The sequence below is a fragment of the Lipotes vexillifer genome, unplaced genomic scaffold (assembly GCF_000442215.2).
Source record: "Lipotes vexillifer unplaced genomic scaffold, Lipotes_vexillifer_v1.1 scaffold138, whole genome shotgun sequence".
Taxonomy (NCBI): Eukaryota; Metazoa; Chordata; class Mammalia; order Artiodactyla; family Lipotidae; genus Lipotes; species Lipotes vexillifer.
Genome location: NW_006797971.1, coordinates 1,803,756 through 1,831,729, shown reverse-complemented (window position 1 = coordinate 1,831,729; position 27,974 = coordinate 1,803,756).

The following is a 27,974-nucleotide window of genomic DNA, read 5'->3' as shown; positions in this document are numbered from 1 at the left end:
CAAAGGTGACTAAACCATTTTTAAGGCATGATGTTGTTGATTTGTTTACAATGATTCAGCTGTGTTTTCTTTCTGTTTGCTTTGTTGCTTGAATTAAATTTTTTTCACTCTTGACAAGGGGGTTTGCTAACCTAACCTCATATTACAGAAACAATACATATCTAACATTACATCTATGATATCTGTCTTTTGGGTTGTACTAAATCTACCTTCCTTAATAGATGAAAAGTTTGTCTCTTTCCACTATAGAAGGAAGCCTAGAATATTCCTGAATATAGGATCTAATGTTGTACAAGGCTGTTGCAGCATAGTCTTCATAATACTGCATTCTTGACAGTATTCTTTTCTACACAAATCCACAGAGAAAAAGCTTCCCAATGACCACGCAAGGAAGGGGTCCTATTTGGGGTGATAGCCAGCTCTTCAGCTCAGTCAGATTATTTTAGTTTTATTATTAGCTTTGAAATGTGTCAATAGCCTCAAATATAAGTGACACATATTTAAATTTAAATGTATTTCTACAAAATAGAAATGATTTTTGGTGTACTCTCTAGGATTTTCTATATATTGTCTCACTTGTGATACTGTAGAAACTAGTAATACTAATTGCATTATCTTTAGAAGTGCATCAGAGACACTGGTACTTCCTAAAGTTGCATTTTCACTCTCTTATTTCTCAGCCCTCTGGCAGTTTGGTAGGGTAGCATTTAGTTCTGATCTTCAGGCTATTGGTGGAAGTGGCATCTGTTGCATGGTGACCTTTCAGCTCTCTCTTCTCCTGTCTCTACAAACAAGGAAACTTTGTGTTGAGATGGTGGAGACACAGAATAAAAGCGATCTGGTTTCCTGAGGCATTGCATGGAAGAGACTTAACCTGGAAAGTTACCTAAGTCCATAAAGATTTTTTCACGTGTGAGAAATAAACCCCTTATAATATTAATTGCTGATAGTGTGGGGTTGTTTGTTAGCAAACTAAAACCTAGCTTATCCCTGACTCTCTGCGAGCACTTAGTAATTTATGAAGACTGTTTGCAAATGTTATTTCAATTGCTGTCTGAGATCCACTGCACAGGTGAAGAACTTGACACTCGGGGAAGGCCTTTTTGTCTTTGGTCACACTCCTAGTAAATGGCAGTGACACGTGTCACACGTAGGGCCCCTGTCACAAGTTTATAACTCACTATATTATACCCATTGTCTTTCTCTCAAAATGAAATCCTTTTTGTCCACATACAGCTTTGGGTCTAAAAAGTGACCTTGAAATGTCATCTAGTCTAATTCTTTCTTCTTCAGCAGGTGACATCTGAGTCACTCTAATCAGGAAAGAGTCTCTTCTGTATATAAATATATCTTTTAATATTCAGAACTGTGTGTACAAACAAAATCCTCTTATTCAGTGGATATTACTGCAGGGAATTACACTTTGTCTTAAGGACATAAAGCATCTGAAATTATTATGGGAATCGCAACATATTTTAAAAGTGAATTGCTTATGTGGAAGAAGTGACATTGAGAAATCTGAGAGCAAGTTTTGCAGAAAGCATCTTTCATATTATTTTTGCTGCTGTTTGATTTTTCTCAAATTTCATTGCCTACAGTAAAAAATACCTGCCTGATAATGAATAATGCTGTAATCAAGGTCCTCAGTTTTCTGTATAGCGTTTGTTGAATGAAATGGAAATGAATATAAATGAAAGTTAATATAGAGTTGAAAGTCTTTGCCTTTTAAACTGACTGTACTGTCCTTATGTCTGCAGAGTTTACCCTATTGTGATTTTGTTTAAATATACTTGATTTCTGGACCTCATTTTTGCCCTTGCTACTGTAACTCCCTCAGTATAATTATTTATGCTATTCTGACCTGCTGACTAGAAGAAAATGGCATGTTGGGAAGACATTTGAAAACCATTCAGAAGCAGAAACTAAAGTATTAAGTAGATACCTAGATACATTAAATTTAAATACTTTTCCTATTTTCTCAAATTAGCATCAAACACTGTATGTCTCACTAGAAAAAAATAGGAGAAAAAATTTATAGAAGAGGTTAATTATTTTGCATGGCAAAAGAAAATCAAAGACCAATTTAGTCAAGCAGATCATGGGTATATTCTCTCATTAATATAATATAATTGAAAACACACACACGTTTGGGTAGAATAAAGGTCTATGGAAAATATGTTATAGAAAATAGCCACATGATAAGAATTTTGAAATCATAAATGTTAAGAAATATCCCACTTATATCACAGAAACACAACAATGGCAAATGAACAAAGGTAATGAGCTTCTAAATTCTTACTTCAAGGAGAAGGTGCAGGGCTTCCGTGGTGAAGCAGTGGTTAAGAATCTGCCTGCCAATGTAGGGGACACGCGTTCGAGCCCTAGTCCAAGAAGAACCCACATGCCGCGGAGCAACTAAGCCCATGAGCTGCAAATACTGAGCCTGCGCTCTAGAACCCGCGAGCCACAGCTACTAAGCCCACGTGCCACAACTACTGAAGCCCGAGTGCCTAGAGCCAGTGCTCTGCTCTGCAACAAGAGAAGCCACCGCAATGAGAAGCCCACGCACTGCAACTAAGAGTAGCCCCCACTCACCACAACTAGAGAAAGCCTATGTGCGGCAGTGACGATCCAGGGCAGCCATAAATAAATAAATTAATTAATTAAAAAAGAAGAAGGTACTGGGAGAGATAGCTCTGTGATGCATTTGTGATTTTATGTTCTAAAACATTAAAGATATTTTGAAAGTGTTCATATATAAATTTCTCATAAATATCTTTTGTGTGGGACTCCTAAGAATACCTAATTTAAAAAAAATCTTCCATCTACAAACATACAGGTGAACATACCCATGTAAATTCCCACACCACCTTGACTGTATTTATTTTTGGCACTTACATCTTTCTGCTTCTATCTGTATATCAAATCCTTATCTCAAAGACACAGAACAGCAACTTGCAGCTGAAGTAGTCTTTTCTGCATAAAACTTACCTGCTGCCTCTGCAACAGTATTAAGGAGTTGCTTGGCAAAGTAGTAAAAGCACTTCTGGAGTCAGCAACCATATGGACCCAGAATGGTCCTGGCAAGGTATTTTTGTCATGCCAGATTGGTTGTTTAAAGTGGGTTTGACTTACCCTCCTTCAGGTTTTAGTTACCTGGAATTACCCCAACCACAGCCAATCACCATTTATTCATTTACTAATCCCACCTCTTTGAATCTTCCTTTCCGAGAGAAAGATGTAGTGCCATGCAATTTTGCCACAGAATCTCTCTAAGCTCTTTGTTACTGACAGACTCCAGCCTAACACAGCCTAAATAATTATGGATTACAGTTCCAACATTGTGATATGCTGTATTAGTGAAAAATATGCACTATGTATATTCTGTCATTAAGTTTTTACTACTTTGTTCACTTGTGAGATTATTTGATTTTTTATTCTTGACATTTCTCAATGAATGTCATCTAGTGCTTTATTTTTTGGGTCATCAAGGAATAGAATTTACTTTTATTTATTTATTTGTTTATTTATTGAAATATAGTTGATTTACAATGTAGTGTTAGTTTCAGGTGTACAGCAAAGTGATTTGGCTATACATACATATATATCTGTTTGTTTCAGATTCTTTTCCTTTTGGTTATTATAAAATATTGAGTATAGTTCCCTGTGATATACAGTAGTATTTATACAATGGAATATTACTCAGCCATAAAAAAGAGTGAAATAGTGCCATTTGCAGAAACATGGATGGACTTAGAGATTATCATGTTAAGTGAAATAAGACAAAGACAGATATCATATGATATCACTTATATGTGGAATCTAAAAAAAAAAGATACAAATGAGCTTATATAGAGTTTGGAACTAACAGTACACACAACTATATATAAAATAGATAGCCAACAAAGACCTATTGTATAGTACAGGGAACTATACTCAATATTTTGTAATAATCTATTGCCTTTAGTACAGTCATCCATGGGTATGAGGGGGATTGGTTATAAGACTCCCACGGATACCAAAATGTGGGATGCTCAAGTCTCTTCTGTAAAATGGGAGTATTGTTGGCTGAATCCATAGATGAAGAACCCATGGATAGGAAGGGCAGACTGAATTAAAGGGCTCCACCTAGCCACACTGAAACATACCATGTTGTCAGAATTTATACTTGAGCTTGGTAAAATGAAAACCTTTTCTTTAGAAGAGTTATTTGGGACAATGGAAGTGTATGGCACTGGTAAAAAGGGTAAATTGAATAAGAACATTATTACTGAATATTATAATTAATGTACAATTTTCAAAAGAAAAATATTCTTATAATAGTTTATAGTATTCAGGAAGTTAGATTCATATAATCCACAAGGTAACTCACTCATTAAAATGAAAATGGAATAGATAGACACCAAGTTTGCTTTCAGATGTGTTATGTATTATCATAACCTCCAACAAGGAAGGAGAGCAGACCAAGAAAAATGTGTAGGGCAGGTGTGTTAAGGAGACAGTTCAATGCTGTACAGGCTCTCTAAGTGATTTTAAGTGGTCCCTTGGAGTCTCAATTCTGTAAAGCTTTTATCACGATGAAACAATTAATACAAGTAAGTCAGTATGTATGGCTTATGTAACTAGAGACTACTAAAGTTAACACCTATGTGCCACTGCCTAGCTTACAGAGTAGAAATGTTTTATGTAGGTACCTGTGTGCCCCTTCCTGATTTCATCACTCTCACCCCATCCCTGGTGTTCCATACTTCTGAACTTTGTCTTCAATATTATCTTCATTGGAATGATAATTTTGCTACACTTGTATGGATCCTTAACAGTCTATGATTTACTTTTTTATTCCTTTAACTTTCTGTATGACTGATATTATATTCTGTGTATTCTTCAATTTGCTTTTCTCATTCATCATTGTTTCTGACATTCATGCATATTGATTCTTATAGCATCAGTTGTATTATTTTCAAGAATGTGACTCATTTTACTTATATGCATGAATCTCATTTCATTTTCTTATTAATTGATATTTGGATGAACATAATTTTTTTCTGTAATAGGAAAAAGTGATGCCATGAATGGGTACATGATTTGCTCTTTGGGATTTACCTTAATGTGTAAACAAGAATCTTAGAGTGTTAAATCTGAGTTTCACCTGATGATGACAAATTGCCTAATTGGCAGCATCAATTTACACTTTGACTAGCTACGAAGTCTTATTGCTCCATTTCTCCCCAGTGTTTGGAATTGCCAAACGTCTTCACTTTTGCCAGTCTGATGTATGTAAAATGCTGTCTCATTGTGGTTATAGTCTGTAACTCTCTGATTAGCTATGAGTTTGAGCATCTTTTTATGTTTATTAGACATGTGAGCTTCTTCCATGAAGTGGTTGCCTATACTTTTGTCCATTTTCTATAGGGTTATTAGTCTTTTTCTTGTTGATTCAAAAGACGCTAAGCCTTTTTGATCATACATGTTACAGATGTTTTCTCTCAGTTTGTGACTTGTCTTTTACTGTCTTCATGGTGTCTGTTAGTAAAGAGAAGTTTATTTTTTCTTTATGGTTTGTGTTTTTGTATCATACTTAAGGAATCATTTCCTCCTATATTCTTGTAAACATTCTTCTAAACATTTAAAAGTTTTGTTTTTCATATTTTGATCTTTAATAGACCTGGTATCAATTTTCATACACAGTGTGAGATATGGATTTTTCTTTCCTAAGTAGAAAACCAGTTGTTTAAGTGCCATTTATTATCGATCATTACTCCTGTGATCTGCCATGCCAACTTGGCTGTAAGTCTAGTTTCCTATATATTGGTCAAATTTAGTATGTATTAGGTTTTCTTCACGTGTACAATTGCCAAGTTCTGTATAAATAGGACACTGCCTTAATTATCATAGCTTTATAAATAAGCTATGTTAGCTGTTCCTCCACAGTGCTTCTCTTCTTCAAAGATCTTTGTCTATGCTTGGCCCTTTGATGTTTCATATAATATTTAGAAGCAACTTGTCAAAGTCCACAGAAACTCCTATTGGAATTTTGACTGGAATTGCAATGAATCTATAGATAAATCTAAAGAGGAATGACCTCTGAGTTTTTCTATCCAGGAGCAAATATGTCTTTTCATTTATTCATGTCTTCCCTAAAATTTTCAATAAGGCTTTATAATTTATATCAATAAATATCTTTCACGTCTTTCATAGACATGTTTCTAGGTACCTTATATTTTGGATATTGTTATAAATGGAATCTCAAACTGTTGTTTATTTATTTAACTTTTCACTGTACCATCCAGGACCTCTACTTCAATTTTGAATAGATACAGTGATAGTGATAGAATGTGCTATAGGCTGAATATTGGTGTCCCTCATCCCCCCCCACCGCCTCCACCAAATACATTTGTTAAAATCCTTTGGGAGATGATTAAGTCACGAGGGCCAAGCCCTCATAAATGAGATTAATGACTGTAAAAGAGGCCTGAGAGAAATCCCTTGCTTCTTCCACCACGTGTGGATACAGCAGACAGTCCGCAGTCTGGAAGTGGGCCCTCACCCGACCATGCCAGCACCCTGATTTTGAACTGCCAGCTCCAGAACTGTGAGAATAAATTTCTGCTGTTTATAAGCCAACCAGTCTCTGGTGTTTTGTTATAGCAGCCTGAACAGACTAAGACAGAATGGTTAGATATAATCTCATTACTGACCTGCCATGGAGGGAAATCCCTGCAAATAAATGGAAATAATAGTTATTTCAACAAATCTAGCTATAGCAAAAGCACTCCTGGCAAATACATTTTCCACTGGATTTTCATTCTATCTAAAATTTCAGCATTTGGAAACTCTTTGGGGTTTAGTTAAGATTAAATTGTTTTAGAGAGTATGGAGGTTGTAACTGTTTAAGCACCTTAATAGTGATTTGCACCATAGCAAAGATTAGATTATATCAGATAATAAAAGAATGCAGGTTAATTTTAACTATGGGGAAAAATTTTTTTAAAAAATTCTCCATCCTGAGTCATCCAAGGGCAAAACATCTGGTTACCAGTTTCCCTCATCTTATTCTCTGGATGACTCAGGATGGAGAATTTTTTGTTCTATAGATCTGGTACATGTAACCAATAGATCTTTGCAAGAAGTACATTTTCCAAGCTGCTGAGGCATGTGCACTACACAATCTGTCTCTTAAGGGGGCTTTGTTTGAGCAATGGAAACAGATGGCTGCCTGAACTTTGCTTTGAAGGATATGTAAACAAAACCTCTAGAATTACCAGGGTAATTCTCTAGAAAAGTATAGGGTGAAATAATGTACACATCTGAGTATAGAGGCTGGTGGCAGCAGCCTGGTATGAATATAGATAGACAGAGATATTAGCATACTGTTATAATTTATGATAATAAAATTTACTTGTAATTTATTGAATGGAATGGAATGTTTATATATGTGTGTGTGTTTGTGTGTGTCTAACGCATAAATACATTTAGATTGTGTTTTGCTTATATGTTTAACACTTATGAGTTTTATTATAAATATGAGCATCCATTAATATCAATAGTAGTTGGTTACCATAGTTCCTTTATCAGGTGAAATATATGAGTAAACATAAGATAGGAAATGAATCGAGGTTAAGATGAGTGGTGGTTAGGGCACCTGAAGCACCCATACTTTAGTGCCATATTAGGATTTATTAACAATGAAATTAGAGTCAAGTTTGCAAATTATTTTCTGTAATGTCCAATCCAACTTCCCCTTTAGGGGAAAAAGACTTTAACTGAGAAAAACGACTGCCTGGGAAATATCAAGTAGAAGTAATAGATGCCTAATTCACTAATAATCATTATTTCACATCAGTTGTTTAACATGAAAAAGGCATGGTTTTACAATGCAGTGGTTTTACAATGCCTAAACAATGAATTTCTAAGATGATTTCTAAGACAACAGAAGCCAGAAGAGTTCTCACAGCTCCATGTCACCTAGGGCATATATCTGAACATGGAAATAATTTCAAACTTCTTGCAAGATCACCACAAAGAAAAATGAGAAGAGAAGCCAGGTCACCTCAGAAATCAGTGCCAGGCTGCCAGAGGTTTACAGCTTCACTCTGTCCCAATGACTTCTGGAGATGAGAAGAGGATAGAGGGAGTGAGAGAGAGAATTTTTTTCTAATACTTTTATTTTTTGCAACAATGATAATAAATTGCATTGCAGACCTTTTCAAACCAATAAAAAATATGTTTCAGGAAGAGCTCTGCCACAGAATAACTGTGTGCTACTGAAAGCTCATTTCACAATGCATTTGTCTTCATCATGTATCATATTCATAGACCAAGGTTCTCCATGAATCTCAGGTATATAAAACATTAGTAAAGAAAAGGCACATCACTAATGCTGGCCTGAGAACATAATAGGAGAGCTAGGTTTGCTCAAATCTATACCATCTATTTTTTTTAATCCTTCTGGCTCCATGCCATAATTTATATTGTGACGGTAAATAGTGAGAAAAACAATTAGCTGATATTATTTGAGTAGTTTGCATTTTGCCAGGTATGTGCACTTCACTTATGTACACATCACTAATTTGACCTCTTCAGCCACCCTACAAGGTAGATATTATTTCATAGGCCCAAAGGGTTTAGTCCTCCCCAGACTGTAATCGGGTTTTATGGAGATTGGCAGGACAGAGATATAAACCTGAGTCTTCTGATTGCAAGATGAGTGCTCTTTTTACTGGGGATTATTTATTTGGTTGATTACATAATTAAAATTTTGGCTCAAAGGTAGAAAAAGTGTGTCTGCTTTCAGTTCCTTGGTATGAATTATGAACAATAAAAGTGAAAGGTGAGTTTGCAAATTATTTTTCTGTAATACCCAATTCATCCTGTAGAGGTAGCTGGATGGTGATTTAAATATTTGACCAAGTCCTGCATGTATAGCAATCATTCTAATTCTAGCAGGACACAAACTGTTAGAGTATTAACAGATAATAAAGTACAGGGTCGAGAATAAGAATTCCATTTCTGTCTTCCTGGAAGAATGTTTGCTGAAGTGGAAACAGGATTCGTCTATGCTGCTAGATTCTTTGAGAAAAACTGTGGGCTTGCAATCAAGGGCATTTTCCTGTCATTGTCCCATATAGTGTGTTGATGAATGGATTTCTAATCACCAGCATTGTTCCAGTTGGGCAGAGGTCCATGGTTCTAGAAAATTCCATAAAGCCAAGTTTTATTGTGTTACACTCAGCATCAAACATAACCAGTGACCCAGAAAGAGATTAAGATATGCTGAAGTCATAATATGGCTGTTTCTAGGCTTATGTGGAATAGGATTCCTTGATTACCCTTCAATAAAATCCTCTATCTTCTGAAAGGAGATAATGGCTTTGGCAAATGAAATTCATACTGGAACAGCTCTAGTGGATTATATTTGCCACTGCAGGAATTTTCATAATGATTATGGCATTTGCTATATAAATTTACTGATAGTGCTAATAAAATTGAGTGGCTTCATTTGGCCACCCTTCCTCCCTCCCTCCCTTCCTTCCATGCTTTTCTATATTTTAACAGCTGTTTATTGAGCGCCAACTGTGTAGCAGTTACTGTTGTAGGTGCTAAGGGTATAAATATCATTGAACAAAACATATAAGGTTAGTACTCTCAAGGCACTTCCAATTCATATGAAGCAAAAAAGACACTAACAAAATAAACACAGAATTATCATGTTAAGAGATAAGTGCTATAAAGGCTAAAGCAGAGGAAGACATAGAAAGTGGTGGATAGAAAGTATTTCATATCCATGGGCAGGGAAATTCCCAATGGTTAGCAGATAGTATATGAGCAGAGATTAAATGTATTAAGGGAGAAGCATGAGGATATCTGGGAAACAAATATTCTAAGATCAGAGAGCAGCAGTGCAAACACAATAAAAATTTCTTTGTGCATTTGTTTTTTAAGTGTGGTTGAGAATGAGGGGTGAAATTTTAGAAAATGAGGTTTAGAGAGGGAGCTCAGGGCTGTGTCATCTATAGAAAGACTTTGTGGGTTTCCTTGTTTAAAAATCAGAGGGTGTTTTGGAGAATAGGCTCATGAGATGATTCATTTAAAAGGATGACTCTGACTGTGGTATGGGGACTAGAATGCATAGAATGAAGGGACAAATTAGAGGGATCAGACTGCTGGGTGAATTCAAACTTTCCAGTACTTGGGAGCTATTTCTGAATTAACAAGTGGGAGAGCAGGTGTTCAGCCTCCAAGTTCCTGCTGCCACCTCTGAGAGAAGCAAGTCCCAAAATGCTATCTTCTTGACCTTTCTTCTTGACGATCTGTGTTCAAACACCTCTATATGTGCCTCAGCTCAAGAACCTGACAGTCTGCATCCTGAGCTCCACCTTTCAAGGTATCCTATTTTGTGTGCTGGCACAGAGGATTATAGTACAAAATCACACTGCCCACAGAAGGTTACAGGACAAGCCAGAGTAAGACATGGAATCTTCCAGATGTGAGTCCAGGTGGAAGACTAAAAAATGTATTTGATAATCTGAAGCAACTATTTTTTTGTTTTTGTTTTTAACTATGAAACCTCTGTTAATGTCTCAGAATTCCTACAAATTATCCAACTTAGTGTCTCTTTGGGCTACAGAGTTCTGACAAGTAAAGCCAAATTCACCCAACTGTCACTAAAATATTCTCATTTAGAGCAATTTTGAAAATAATTTCGCTTCTGGATACAATCATAGAAAGAATTTTTTAAACAGAGCTGTTTTAAAACCATAAATTATACCATAATTTTAATCTCTAAAGTTTATTTAGCAAGTGCCAGTTTACAGAACTAAGACTTTTATAGTGTTAGGGAAAAACCTACATATTTTAAAGGGGAAGCTGTATAACTTTAATCATGTCTCATATTTTTTTTCTAAAGAAGACACATGAATTTGTAATTTTTTCTTGTGTAGTAGCAATAGCAGTGAGGACTTAAGTGATATAAGTATACTCTAATGTAAAAGAGGTATTTGTCAGAAAGAACAGAATGTTTATATATATGTTTTTCAGCTTAAATACACTGCCTATTCATGAATAATTTTGATATTCTTTTTTATTATGTTGAGATGTTGATTTTCAGAAAGCAGAATGAGTTATCATGGATGGTCATTTTGATAAACAAGATATTATTTTGATACTCCTTGATAACTTCCATGTTTTTTTTTTTTTTTTTTTTTTTTTTTTTTTTGTGGTCCGCGGGCCTCTCACTGTTGTGGCCTCTCCCGTTGCAGAGCACAGGCTCCAGACGCGCAGGCTCAGCGGCCATGGCTCACGGGCCCAGCCGCTCGGCGGCATGTGGGATCTTCCTGGACCGGGGCACGAGCCCGTGTCCCCTGCATCGGCAGGCGGACTCTCAACCACTGCACCACCAGGGAAGCCCGATAACTTCCATGTTTGACTTGGAATGTGGTTAAGGTACTTTACACCAGAGATTTTTCCAGCATAAACAATGCATTCCAAAATTATAGAAAAGTATAATGGCTAATTTTTATCACTAGATTTTGAAAGTGAAATTGATTAGATAACATCACTAAAATGTCAAAGGGATGAGAACATTTTCTTTCATCTGAAATATACATAATCAGGAAATGGGGGATAGTTATTCTTAAAAAGGTATTTCATGTCCAAATTGTAAAATCTGTAGTTTTCTACACATTGGAGAAGAGGTGTTCCAGGTGAAGATGATTCTACCAGAGTTTTATGCTCTTCAAAAATAGATGAAAATAGGTGTCATTTTATCTATTTTCAAAGGTTCAGAAATACTTATGAACACATGGCACATGACATAGCAAGTTATTTGTGTGGACAGTGTGAACTGAAGACCCTTTCCTGACTCCCGCACATTTAGATTAGTTACTCCTCCTAGGTTCCTTCATAGTATCTAGGAGTTCACAATTACTGTAGCACCAGTTCCACTGTATTGTAATTTCATTTTTGTCTATCTTCTACACTAGACTGTAAGCCACTCAATGACAGAGCTATATCACGTTCACCTTTATATTCCAGTACTTATGACAATACTGTTATATAACAGATTAAATAAACATGTACTGAAGTGATTATGTTGTGTATGAAAGGGTACAATGTTGAGTAGTAAGGAGAGTAATTCTACAAATGAGATCACACTCTGAAGTATGGGCACATTGTCTTGGCACACCTTCTATTCCAGCCATGAATGAGGTAATGATTTTTGTGCAGTGTGTCCCTGGAAAGTCTTCTGTCTCTACGTTTCTTCCCCAGAGTTTCTCAAATTGTAGTGGAGACCCTTGAAGGACTGTACCTAACCCTCATCCATGTGCAGCCTGGAAGTGAAAGATCTTAATTCCCCATAGGGTTAATTGATTGATGGGGTACTAGAGTTAGTGGATAAACATTCTTTTCTTTTGTTCTTTAGGTGAACGAGTGTGAAGCATATTTTATACCATTGCTTGAAGAGTCCTGGTGGTGGGATGGTGCCTGAGTTGCCCCCAGTGGACTAACAAAGAATGCACCTTTACAGTGGTTTTCCCTTCTCTGTTTTACTCTCACCAGTCTCCCACTACTGTTGCCTAAAATCATTCCCCCAATAAACTGTCTTCATAGACACTTAGTTTTAGGTTCTTTTTCAGAGGGGCTCTGATACAAAGAAACCACCTAAAGGGACTAATGAAAGTTATATAAGTAATTTGTATCTCAGTTTTATTGTTACGTTAGATAACAGAAAAGAAAAATAGACCCAACAACAAAATGTTAGCCATCATTTACCTCCCTAGGGATAGTGCCCTAAGCTTACTAGAGTTTGTTGCCACAACTCAAGACCCATCTAAGATCAATTTGGCACCTTTCTTTCTCTTTCTATTTATCTAACAGAGACAAATCCTAGAGTAAACAGGTGGTGGTGGGGGGGAGGACAAAAAGGGGCATTTTCAATTCTCTTTCCGCTAAGGAAATGTTTGTGAACAGAAGTGTAGATCAGACAAACCTGGACATAGCTTATGTCATGGGAGGGTAATCACACATGTGTTACCCTATCCAAATAAATTATGCAGTCTGCATGGCCTACTAGTTTTTTTTTCTCTCTTTTTTTTAAGAGTAACCTAAATCATCCTTGTAAACCGACAGTTAAACGTTTCCTGATTACGGAGTTGGATTCAATTTGCTTATATCTAGTATTTTTTGCCTGTATGTTTATAATAAGGAACATTAAACAATAGTTTTCCTTTCTTTTCTTTTTTCAGACTTTAGAAATACAATTATAGTATCTTTGTAGAATAAAATATATTTTCTTACATCTTTATCCAATATTTTGGGGCAAATTATATAATATGGACCTAAGCTTACATAACATTTAAAAATAACTAATTCACAAAACTCCAGCTACTTGAAGGTAATACTGTTAATACTTTTCATTTTTCCATAATTGTTAGTATGTACAAGCCCTGGCTCCATGCCTTGGTACTGCCATGTGAACTTGAGCACGATACACTGTGCTTCAGTGCTCTCATTTATAAAATGAGGATAAATGGTAGATCTTAACTTATAGGACTGTTGTGAGGACTCAGTGAGTTAATATATGTAAATATTAAGATAAAAAGTGCTTGTTACAGTGCCTAGGACATAGTAAGCACAAAACACACCCTAGTTATTACTAATATTATTGCAGAACTGTAACAGAAAATTGGAACCTAACTAAATAGAGGAATGGGAAAATAAGTTATGGCCATCAAATCACAATATATCAAATATTCATGGTCAATCTATATTTTTAAGGAGTTTGTAATGAGATGTCCCCTGAAAGACATAGAATTATCTGTAGCTTTCCTATTCTTCTAAAGCCATGAGTGTTACATTTCTTTACACTTTTCAATAAGGATAGGATGCATAGTGAAGATAACAGAGGGGAATTTGCAACACCTGCCTGATGGTCCTTTGTTTAGAAGTCTTCCTTGCTTATGCTTTTTTTTTTTTGGGGGGGGTGGGTACTCGGGCCTCTCACTGTTGTGGCCTCTCCCATTGCGGAGCACAAGCTCTGGACGCGCAGGCTCAGCGGCCATGGCTCACGGGCCCAGCTGCTCAGCTGCATGTGGGATCTTCCCGGACCCGGGCACGAACCCGTGTCCCCTGCATCGGCAGGCGGACTCTCAACCACTGCGCCACCAGGGAAGCCCTTCCTTGCTTATTCTTTACATTTATATGTCTTTATAAGAAAATTTGGTTAAAACTGTTTTTTTAAAATCCCAATAACTTAAAGGAAAGTTATGATTGGATGTCACATGATTGCCCACTTTTTTCTGTAGGGAAAGTAATAACCTGATCCTGAGTCTGGCTGTCCTTGAAAGATCTTGTCTGTGGGCTAAAGACAAATTTCTACAGTTCCAGTGTTGGAGTATTTGGGTTATAGCTAAGAATTCCATCTCCAGCAGAGTATTTCATATGTATTCAAGGAAAAGTGAAACGTTTGATTGGTCTCTGTCTTTTGGTCTCCTGCAATTTTTCTTTTAGTTTTATTTAAAAAGGAAAGAAAAATAAATCAAGATCCACTGTAAAAGGGAGTAATAGCTAAATTTGGCAGGACCTAAGTCAAACATTTAGTCAAAATGTTAATATAAAATTATTAAGTGGAAAATGTTAGAATCACTGTGGTTATCATATCTCAGTTGTATAATATTTCTCTGTCCTTGTAGGAAAAGAAATTAGAAGCTGTACTAAGATGTTAACAGTGTTTTTCTGTGGATATTGAGACTACAAGTGTATTTTTTCTCCATTACTTATTCCCCAGTACTCCAGTATAAACTTGTATTACTTTTACAATGATAAAACATAGTTACTTAGAAATCCATTTAGAATTCCTCCTTGAGTTGCTAGACCTAATATCTCTTTCTCTAGCCTTGAAAACATGATCTCTATTCAGTGGCCAAGGAAGAAGAGATCATGCAAAACAGGCTACTGTTGTAATGCAGGAAACTAGAGAATATAGCTCAGTCCCATAGTTGAAAAGTACATGCCTAACTGTTGTTCCTTGTTCAGTTCCATCCAGAAAGCACACACTTTTCATAGAATTTTCTAATGTATTTCGTATGATACAAAATTTCTAAAACAAACTGAAATCAACATGATTAAAATGTTTGTTTTCTGGTATTCATAGGTCTGAAGATCGAATTATTCACTGGTTTGTCTTAGCATCTCCTTCTCACTTTAGAGATATATCTTTAACTATGACCCGGAATTCTTTCCAAATGTGAAGTTTCCATTATTGGTCCTTTTCATCTTTTGCCTGGTGTTTCTGTTTCTATTTTCTTGTAAAAGGCAAGTTCCTTTATGTTCCTCCTCACATTGCATTCCTGTTTTCCACTGTAAAAAGGCGGGATTGTGGGGGACACACATAATACTGATATTATTGAGTCATTTGTTACAAAAATGATAGCTGCAGAATCATTCTAACAGAAGGCAAAAGGAAAAAGTGAGAAACAGATATTCAATATAGTCATATATAAAAAAAAAGAATGTGCCACTTGTTACTACCTATAAAATGTGTCAAGTTTTATGTTGTGTTAAAATACTCCACCCTGTCTTTGAGGGTCTGAGCTATGGATGTGGTGGGTGCTGACAATCAAAAAGAACATGGTTAAATTTCTGTCTATTTGACATGAATTATTGCCTTGCAATGCTGCATTCTGTGAGACAGTAGATGAAATGATTTTACTATGTTTTCTAAATGAACACATCATCTTTTTCGGTCCTTATTTTTACAGTATCAGCCCTGGTGGTATCATCTCTAAACTCACTCTGTCACCTCTGTTCTGTTCTTCCTCTCTAGATAATGTAAAGTAAGGGAGGACTTTGTGATGCGGAGATTCATATTGAAATACTTCCTTTGGTTTGAAGTATTTTATTCTTGTATTACTTTTGAATTTTTAACTTCTCATTTTATTCTTAGTATAAGCCAACAACACATTTGATGTAGAAAATATAAATAAGAGGAAAACAAAAGTCACCTTTAATACCATTACCCTGGGAGGGTCACTTTTAACATTTAGAGATAAAAATCTTGCAGGGATGCATGCAGGAATCACAGTTAAATTAAAACCAAGGTTAAACCTTGATGGAGGTATGTAGCTATTTAACGATTTTGGGGATAACCTTTATTAATGCTCAGTGGGCCATAATACACTACCACAAAAAAGCTCTGTATTTAAGGAACAGCTGAATTCTTCCCACTTCTGGGAAGAGGTATGTAAATACCTCTGATATTAAAATAGCAAATAGTTTAAATCACATGTGCTAACTTCAATCAAATAGTAGTGACTGGTTTTCTGAAGTTCTGTTCTGAGAAAACTGGGGTTGAACGCCAACAGTTCCGTGTTCAATTAACATTTTGTGCCATGGACTTAAAAGCAGATGGTTGTTACTAGTCTAGAATTTGGTATAATGCTAGCTGTTAATTTGAGATGATTTTTTTAACATGGAGTGCCCATACATGTAGAAGTTAACAGAATTAATTCTATCAGATTATACTCCACCAACACTTTCATACATGATCAAGTTCTCATGCTTTTGTTAATTTGTACTAGGAGTTGGGGGAGTATATGGCACTAAAGAAGTAGACTTGTACGAGGATATTCCAGGGAGAACTGATCTTTCAAAAATCTATTAAGCAAAGCAGGTTGTTTTAAGTTCTCCCAAAGGAAATGAGGATTCATGTTGTTCTCCATCTTTGTCAAACCCAACCATTCTGTCTTGCAGAATGCAGCATTGCAAGGCAATAATTCATGCCAAATAGACAGAAATTTAAACATGTATATTTTGATTGTTGGCATTCACCGGATCTGAGGCTCAGACGCTCAAAAAGAGGGTGGAGGATTTTAACACAACACGTAACATTACACACATTCTTATAGTTAGAATGCCAGTACAAAGAGGTAGAGAAATTTGAGACACGTGTCCTGGCAGTTTGGGCTCCAAAATGCCTACAGGGTCGTTTACACTAAGGAAAGGGTGAACGTCACCAGACACAGCTGTTCAGGCAAACTAACACTGTTACTGGATGCCTGCTTGATCACAATCCCATCTCAATATTTACCAGAATAAACAGGCAAATTCTAAGGGATTAGTACATTACAATTGACTTATCTTTTAGGGCAGATGATTCACCTGGGTCTATAGAGGGAGTAAATTAATTTTATATTTTAAATTCTATCTCCCACAACCAGTTGAATACATAAAATATATAATTTCCATTTGAGTCAGGAAACATAACAACAGTAATTATGAAAATTCTTACCTCTAGCTGAACATTAGAATGCTTTTAAAACATTGATATCTGGATCCCAGCCCTAGGAAATCTGACTTAATATGATGTGAGGTCTTTGAATTCATACCCCTTAAAGAATCCTAGTAAGTTCTAACTGGAGCAAAAGTTGAGAAAAATTACACCATTGTTCCTTCTCAAAATATGTCCCTTTTCCAGTCAAGTTCATTATGCATGCCAATATGTCAATTAAGTAATCGTTTAGGATTAATACATGTACTAAAATGACCTCCAATGAAATTAATCACCTGAGAAACATTACAAAATATCTTTCCAGAATAATTGGGCTTGTTAACAACAAAGAACTCCCCAGTATCAACCCAGGACACACATATGAGATAATGTAATGGTATGTAAAATTTTTATTTTATCAGACTCTTATACTTTAAATTTTATAATTTTTAATAAATATCAATACATTGTGAGAAAATTATACAAAAAGATGGATTTTTTTCCCATACATTGTGAGAAAATTATACAAAAAGATAGATTTTTCTTTTTTGGAGGAGGGTTCGCGGGCCTCTCACTGTTGTGGCCTCTCCCGTTGCGGAGCACAGGCTCCGGACATGCAGGCTCAGTGGCCATGGCTCACGGGCCTGGCCGCTCTGTGGCATGTGGGATCTTTCCGGACCAGGGCACAAACCCGTATCCCCTGCATCGGCAAGCGGACTCTCAACCACTGCGCCACCAGGGAAGCCCAGATGGATTATTTTTAGGTTAAAATTATATAATGAAAAATTACTTATATCACAGAATATATCACAAATATTTATTGAGTTCCTACTTTGCCACGCACTGTTTTAGGCAACAAGCTTAAAATAATAAGAAAAACATACCCATAAAATTCTCTTCTTGACTCCCTCTTGTGAGAGCACTGGAATCACAACTAACTGCTGAACAATAATCTACAGGAAGACACTGGAACTCACCAAAAAAGATACCCCACATCCAAAGACAAAGGAGAAGCCACAATGAGATGGTAGGAGGGGCACAATCGCAATAAAATCAAATACCATAACTGCTGGGTGGGTGACTCACAAACTGGAGAACACTTATGCCACAGAAGTCCACCCACTGGAGTAAAGGTTCTGAGCCACTTCTCAGGCTTCCCGACCTGAGGGTTCAGCAATGGGAGGAGGAATTCCTAGAGAATCAGACTTTACAGGCTAGTAGGATTTGATTGCAGGACTTTGACAGGACTGGAGGAAACAGAGACTCCATTCTTGGAGGGCACACACAAAGTAGTGTGTGCATCGGGACTGAGGGGAAGGAGCAGGGCCCCATAGGAGAGAGAACCAGACATACATGCTAGTGTTGGAGGGTCTCCTGCAGAGGTGGGGGGTGGCTGTGGCTCACTATAAGGACAAGGTCACTGGAAGCAGAAGTTATGGGAAGAACTCCTTGGTGTGAGTCCTCCCAGAGTCTGCCATTAGCCCCAACAAAGAGCTCCAGTGTTGGGCCACCTCAGGCCAAACAACTAACAGAGAAGGAACCAAGCCCCACCCACCAGCAGACAAGAGGATTAAAGTTGTACTGAGCTCTGCCCACCAGAGCAACACCCAGCTCAAACTACCACCAGTCCCTCCCATCAGGAAACTTGCACAAGCTTCTTAGATAGACTCATCCAACAGAGGGCAGACAGCAGAAGCGAGAACTACAATCCTGCAGCCTGTGTAACCAAAACCACATTCACAGAAAGATAGACAAGATGAAAGGGCAGAGGGCTATGTACCAGATGAAGAAACAAGATAAAACCCCAGAAAAACAACTAAATGAAATGGAGATAGGGAACCTTCCAGAAAAATAATTCAGAATAATGATAGTGAAGATGATCCAGGACCTCGGAAAAAGAATGGAGGCAAAGATCGAGAAGATGCAAGAAATATTTAACAAAGACCTAGAAGAATTAAAGAACAAACAGAGAGATTAACAATACAATAACTGAAATGAAAAATACACTAGAAGGAATCAATAGCAGAATAACTGAGGAGAAGAACGAATAAGTGACCTGGAACACAGAATGGTGTAATTCACTGCCACAGAACAGAATAAAGAAAAAAGAATGAAAAGAAATGTAGAAAGCCTAAGAGACTTCTGGGACAACATTAAAGGCAACAACATTCGCATTATAGGGGCCCCAAAAAGAGTAGAGAGAGAAAAAGGACCCAAGAACATATTTGAAGAGATTATAGTTGAAAACTTCCCTAACATGGGAAAAGAAATAGCCACCCAAGTCCAGCATGGCTGGACTCTCTTGCACTGCAGAGAGTCCAAGGCAGGATAAACCCAAGGAGAAACACACTGAGACACATAGTAATCAAATTGACAAAAATTAAAGACAAAGAAAATTTATTGAAAGCAACAAGGGAAAAATGACAAATAACATACAAGGGAACTCCCATAAGATTAACAGCTGATGTCTCAGTGGAAACTCTACAAGGCAGAAGAGAGTGGCATGATATATTTAAAGTGATGAAACGGAAGAACCTACAGCCAAGATTACTCTTCCTGGCAAAGATCTCATTCAGATTCGATGGAGAAATCAAAAGCTTTACAGACAAGCAAAAGCTAAGAGAACTCAGCACCACCAAACCCGCTCTACAACAAATGCTAAAGGAACTTCTCTAAGTGGGAAACACAAGAGAAGAAAAGGGTCTACAAAAACAAACCCAAAACAATTAAGAACATGGTAATAGGAACATACATATCAATAATTACCTTAAATTTGAATGGATTAAATGCTCCAACCAAAAGACACAGGCTTCCAGAATGGATACAAAAAAAGTCACATATATATGCTGTCTCCAAGAGACCCACTTCAGACCTAGGGACACATACAGACTGAAAGTGATGGGATGGAAAAAGATATTTCATGCAAGTGGAAATTAAAAGAAAGCTGGAGTAGCAATACCCATTTCAGATAAAATAGACTTTAAAACAAAGAATGTTATAAGAGACAAGCAAGGACACTACATAATGATCAAGGGATCCATCCAGGAAGAAGATGTAACAATTATAAATATATGTGCACCCAACATAGGAGCACCTCCATACATAAGGCAACTGCTAACAGCTATAAAGAAGGAAATTGACAGTAGTACAGTAATAGTGGGGGACTTTAACACCTCATTTACACTAGTGGGCAGATCATCCAAACAGAAAATTAATAAGGAAACACAAACATTAAATGACATGATAGACCAGATAGATTTAATTGATATATATGGGACATTCCATCCAAAAACATCAGGTTACACTTTCTTCTCAAGTGCACATGGAACATTCTCCAGGATAGATCACATCTTGGGTCACAAATCAATCCTCAGTAAATCTAAGAAAATTGAAATCATATCAAGCATCTTTTCTGACCACAATGCTATGAGATTAGAAATGAATTACAGGGAAAAAAAATGTAAAAAACACAAACACATGGAGGCTAATCAATATGTTACTAAATAACCAAGAGATCACTGAAGAAATCAAAGAGGAAATCAAAAAACACCTAGAGACAAATGACAATGAAAACACGACCATCAGAAACCTATGGGATACAGCAAAAGCAGTTTTAAGAGTGAAGTTTATAGCAATACAAGCCTACCTCAAGAAACAAGAAAAATCTCAAACAATCTAACCTTGTGCCTAAAGGAACTAGAGAATCAGAAGAAACAAAACACAAAGTTAGTTGAAGGAAAGAAATCATAAAGATCAGAGAAGGAATACATGAAATAGAAACAAAGAAAACAACAGCAAAGATCAATAAAATTAAAAGCTGGTTCTTTGAGAAGATAAACAAAATTGATAAACAACTAGCCAGACTCATTAAGAAAAAGAGGGAGAGAACTCAAATCTATAAAATTAGAAATGAAAAAGGAGAAGTTACAACAGACACTGCAGAAATACAAAGCATCCTAAGAGACTACTACAAGCAACTCTATGCCAATAAAATGGACAACCTGGAAAAAATGGACAAATTCCTAGAAAGGTGTAACCATGCAAGACTGAACCAGGAAGAAATAGAAAATATGAACAGGCCAATCACAAGTAATGAAATTGAAACTGTGATGAAAAATCTTCCAACAAACAAAAGTCCAGGACCAGATGGCTTCACAGGCGAATTCTATCAAACATTTAGAGAAGAGCTAACACTGATCCTTCTCAAACTCTTCCAAAAAATTGCATCAGGAAGAACACTCCCACACCCATTCTATGAGGCCACCATCACCCTGATGCCAAAACCAGACAAATACACTACAAGAAAAGAAAACTATAGACCAATATCACTGATGAACATAGATGCAAAAGTCCTCAAGAAAATACTAGCAAACAGAATCGAACAACACATTAGAAAGATCATACACCATGATCAAGTGGGATTTTTCCCAGGGATGCAAGGATTCTTCAGTATATGCATATCAATCAATGTGATACACTATGTTAAGAAATTGAAGAATAAAAACCATATGATCATCTCAATAGATGGAGAAAATGCTTTTGACACAGTTCAACAGCAATTTATTATAAAAACTCTCCAGAAAGTTTCATAGAGGGAACATACCTCAACATAATAAAGGCCATATATGACAAACCCACAGCAAACATCATTCTCAATCGTGAAAAACTGAAAGCATTTCCTCTAAGATCAGGTACAAGACAAGGATGTCCACTCTCGCCATTATTATTCAACATAGTTTTGGAAGTCCTAGACACAGCAATCAGAGAAGAAAAAGAAATAGAAGGAATACAAATTGGAAAAGGGGAAGTAAAGCTGTCACTGTTTGCAGATGACATGATACTATATATATAGAATCCTAAAAATGCCGCCAGAAAACTAGTAGAGCTAATCAATGAATTTGGCAAAGTTGCAGGATACAAAATTAATGCACAGAAATTTCTTGCATTCCTATACACTAATGATGAAAATTCTGAAAGAGATATTAAGGAAACACTCCCATTTACCATTGCAACAAAAAGAATAAAATACCTAGGAATAAACCTACCTAGAGAGACAGAAGACCTGTATGCAGAAAACTGTAGGACACTGATGAAAGAAATTAAAGATGATACCAACAGATGGAGAGATATACCATGTTCTTGGATTGGAAGAATCAATATTGTGAAAATGACTATACTACCCAAAGCAATCTACAGATTCAATGCAATCCATATCAAATTATCAATGGCATTTTTTACAGAACCAGAACAAAAATTCTCAAAATTTGTATGGAGACACAAAAGACCCCGAATAGCCAAAGCAGTCTTGAGGAAAAAAAACGGAGCTGGAGGAATCAGAGTCCCTGACATCAGACTATACCACAAAGCTACAGTAATCAAGACAATATGGTACTGGCACAAAAACAGAAATATAGATCAATGAAGAGGATAGAAAGCCCAGAAATAAACCCATGGACTTATGGTCAACTAATCTATGACAAAGGAGGCAAGGATATATAATAGAGAAAAGACAATCTCTTCAATAAGTGGTGCTGGGAAACCTGGACAGCTACATATAAAAGAATGAAATTAGAACACTCCCTAACACCATACACAGAAATAAACTCAAAATGGATTACATACCTAAATATAAGACTGTAAACTATAAAACTCTTAAAGGAAAACATAGGAAGAACACACTTTGACATAAATCACAGCAAGATCTTTTTTGACCCACCTCCTGGAGTAATGGGAATCAAAACAAAAATAAACAAATGGGACCTAATGTAACTTAAAAGCTTTCGTAAAGCAAAGGAAACTATGCACAAGACAAAAATACAACCTTCAGAATGGGAGAAAATATTTGCAAATGAATCAACAGACAAAGGATTAATCTCCAAAATATATGAACAGCCCATGAATTTCAAAAATTAAAAAAAAAAAAACAACCCAATCAAAAAATGGGCTGTAGGCCTAAATAGGCATTTCTCCAAAGAAGACATTCAGATTGCCAAGAAGCACATGAAAAGCTGCTCAACATTAATAATTATTAGAGGAATGCAAATCAAAACTACAATGAGGTATCACCTCACACCGGTCAGAATGGCCATTATCAGAAAATCTACAAACAACAAATGCTGGAGAGGGTGGGGAGAAAAGGGTACCCTCTTGCACTGTTGGTGGGAATGTAAATTGATACAGCCACTATTGAGAACAGTATGGAGGTTCCTTAAAAAACTAAAAATAGAATTATCTTATGACCTGGCAATCCCACTACTGGGCATATACCAAGAGAAAACCATAGTTCAAAAAGACACATGCACCCCAATATTCATTGCAGCACTATTTACAATAGCCAGGTCATGGAAGCAACCTAAATGCCCATTGACAGATGAATGGATAAAGAAGATGTGATACATATATACAGTGGAATATTAGCCATAAAAAGGAACGAAATTGGGTCATTTGTAGAGGCTTGGATGGATCTAGAGACTGTCATACAGAGTGAAGTAAGTCAGAAAGAGAAAAACAAATATTGTATATTAACGCATATATGTGGAACCTAGAAAAATGGTACAGATGAACCGGTTTGCAAGGCAGAAATAGAGACACAGATGTAGAGAACAAATGTATGGACACCAAGGGGGAAAGTGGCACGGCAGTGGGGTGGTGGTGGTGTGATGAATCGGGAGATTGGGATTGACATGTATACAGTAATATGTATAAAATGAATAACTAATAAGAACCTTCAGTATAAAAATAAAATAAAATAAAATTCAAAAAAAATGTCTCTTCTTGAGGGGAGGAAATGGACAATAACCAAATGAACAAAATGAAGTAGTCTCACTTTAAAATCATAACCTCTCTTAGGAGACTTTTAATGCTGAGCCACAGCCATGCTACATTTGCCTTTACAGTTTACTTTCCCATTCTCTGAAACCACTATTTCATTTTTTTCTCCTCTCAGTCTTCAACATTTTCCTTTCCTTACTCTCATGCTGTGCTGCCCAGGTCGTTGTGAATGTTAAAGACATCAGAAGGGAGTTTCCACATTTGCACCAGCATGTCTGCATCTGTAGCCATGATTATATTGCCTTCCTTCCTGTTTTAACTCTTCTTGATAATCACTCTGTGCCAAATTTCACCTCCTTTCCCTTTCTCAGGGTTATCACTCAAGCAACAACAGTTTTCCCCTCTCTATTGCCTATTTCCCATCAAAATGCAAAATATCTGTAATTTATTCAATCTCATAAAACAAAAATATTAAACAATACTACTCAGTGTGATGCACTGTCAACCACAATGAAATTCCCATGTCCCAGGAAACCCTTCTGACCTATCTAAACAGGATGGTTGGTGACTCTACTTGAGACCACATTTCTCTCTAGGCACCATCTCTACTCCTTGTTACAGAAAAACTCATTGAGTTTTTCATATTCACACACTCTAATTCTTTTCCATTTATTTTTTGCTGCACACAGGCTTTCATCCCAACTACTTTACTGGAAATGCTCTTATTATCAAAGTAATCAACAATGACTATGTGGCTAAATCCAATCGTCAATTTTCAGTCATCATCTTAATTCATCTGTCAGTTGCATTTGATGCTGTTTGATCACTCTTCCTGTTGGAACACTTTTGTCACTTGGCTTCCTGACAACTAATTCCTGTGGTATTCTTCTGGTCATTTCTTTACATTTTCCTTTTATGTTTCCTTATTTTAAGATCTCTAAAACTGAAATGCCCCAAGACTCAGTCTTCAGACAGCTTCTTTTGTTCATGACCTATAATCAAAACTAACATGGGCATTTGAGGAAAATAATGAGATAAGAAAGAGCTCATGGAAGATATTAAATGCTGCACTTTAATTGTTAAATTAAGATATGTTTATAACTCATTATATTCCAGGTATAAATTAAGATATGTGTCATGTTGTATATACTGTGTAAGATTTTAGGGATATGTTGTATGCAAAATAAACATAGACAGAATTTTAGTTTTGTTAAAAGGATCACAAATGAGTAATCACATTTTAAATATTTTAAAAAATATTCCTTTGGAAAATGTGTGTAGTCTAGACTGGATCTTGGAAAGATCTAAGAATGGTTTAAAATATACCATAAAAGCACACAATAAAAATAATATAGATAGCTACATACATGCATAGAGTTAAGGTGTGAAATCGAGTGATAAAATAATTGACATTTTTGTCTTAAGTTAATGAGTACAGAATAGCACCAAAAGTAACTTATTTGTAATTTATGTTTACATTTTAACTTATTTTATGAAGACACTTTGACAGAAACTGGAATTCCAAGCATAGCAGCTACTGTCAGGAAAACTTGAATAGGCAGGGCTGCTTATCAAGCTGGGATGTCTGCAACTGTAGTGCTATTAAAAACAAGCAAATGATGTAGATTTGTTCATTCAATATCCATTTCTTCTCTTCTGCTTTCCTCTACTTAAACTTCTGCAAGCTAAGTAAGACAAAATCTAAACTGTATATTTCAGCCTTATTGCAACTGGGTGTGGCCATGGCTATATTACTTAATCTTGGCCAATGAGATGGAAGCATCTGGTGCTGTTTCTTCAGCTTACTTCCTTTTGCTTAGAACAAATGCAATATTTTGAGATGCAGAATCCATTGCTAAGGATGCCGGAGCAGGAAGCTAGAAGGAGCCTGCTTTCTCAGTGGCATTGTTAAGTATAATTGCCTGAACCCATGGACTTCTTACTTCATGAGATGAATGAATACCTATTTGCTTACATCCCTTAGTCAGAGCTCTGTTAGTTGCAGCCAAACAGAAATCCTGTTAGATACAAAAATAATATTTCTTTCATATCCAATAGGTCAAAGTAAAATAAGTCATTTGTACATATTTTCAGAATGGAATAGGGTTTTAAAAATTGTTCATTGCTAAGTTGTTTGTATTAAAAATAGAATCTCTAAAACACACACACAAACACATACGTACACAGATACTTAAAAATGAGAATCAAGGCCACAAAAAATCTGGGAAACAAGACGGTTAAATTTTGTTGCAGAGAAGTGTAGGGTGATGCTCAAACAGAATTTTTATTTAAATTTTGTGCAAAGTTTGATAAAATCTGCAGTGATATTAAACTTTTAGGTGAATAAATTAATATTTTAGAAAATGTAATAGAAATGTCTGTAGAGAAGAAATCAAATAGTGAATAGTAAATAATGCAAAAGTAATGAAAAACAGAACACCACTGTTTTTACAATACTCATAATATCATTTTATAAATTAATTATATGCAACTTAATTGGAAAGCTGATTAATGATTAATCTGCATGTGACAGGAAAAAAAATTATTCATCGTTGGAGACCATTTCAGTTGCCATCATATTGTGTGTCTTCAGGCATGGCAATCTGCTTTTGTATTTGTACTTTTAATGCTTGATGTACTTGGGTTAAGTTTCTTCTCATGCAACAGTACAGTCTAGTGGTTAAAATTCATGCCTTCAAAGCCAGACAGACAGGATCTGCATCCCAGCTCTATCACTTATCTGCTGTGCAACCATGGGCAAGGAACTTAAGCTCACTGAAGCTCAGATTTCTTATAAGCAAAATGAGAATAATAACTTCTTCAGTGGGTTACAGTCTAAGGATCAAGAAAAATACAACATATAATGTGTTTAGCCCAGTGCCTGAAATATAGTAAATACTTTACAAACATGGGCTCTTCTGATATTTGTGATCCAAAGAAAAAATTTGGAATCACTTAAATTTTTGCCATGCTTCTTTTGATTCCATTACTTTATACTCGCTTGTACAAACTTTACTTTTGAAAATTTCAGCATTTAACATATGCTGTAGAGACTCAATAACTTAAAATATTTTTCAACATTTAGAAGAATATATTTTTAAAAAATAAAAAAAATTATTTGAGTTTGATATTTGTTAAGGACAGAAAAATGTTTTTGCTACATCTCAGATTAAAAAGAAATCCTACAATGCCAAAATGTCAGTTAACTGGGGTCCTGAGCCTTATGTGCATTTGTCACTATCTGGAAACAGAGATCCTTTCTGAAGTGACAAAATGTGAGGCAGTTCAGTCCAGAACATGCAAGGATAGTATCTTTTTGAAGCTGTTGGCAGTGGTTATTGGCACTAACAGGAATTGGTCTAGTCTGGTATTGGAGCCCACGCAGGGCTGGATCCATGAGGAAGTGTTAGCTGATATAAGATGTTCTGGTTCACTCTGTTCAAATGTTTAACAGTGAGTAGGATTATAGAAAAGGCAGTGAGTCAGAAAAACAAACTTCCTTCCTGTCAGCAACTCTATGTCACAATTCATTGCTGGTATTTAAACATAGAAGGGAAGTAATCCAATTGTGGTATTCATTTCACAATATATATGTGCATAAAATCATACCTTAAACTTACATATGTTATATGCCAATAATATTTCAAAAGAGCTGGAGAAAATGGAAGAGAAGAAGAAAGAAAAGAAAAATATTTGGCTACCTTCTTTTGCCTCTTCACAGACACAAGACCCACTTGCCATCTTTTTTTTTTTTTTCCTGCCATCTTTTTTTCTCTCCCAAATTTTACTTTCTGGCCAAAAGTTGACCCTAAATTACAAAACCAGATTTATATGATGATATTCTTGATAGAATAATTTTGTATACTTGAGTAAAATAACATGGACAGTTCCAACAATTTAAAAGTGTTCAGATTATGTCAACTCTTACTCCTCACAC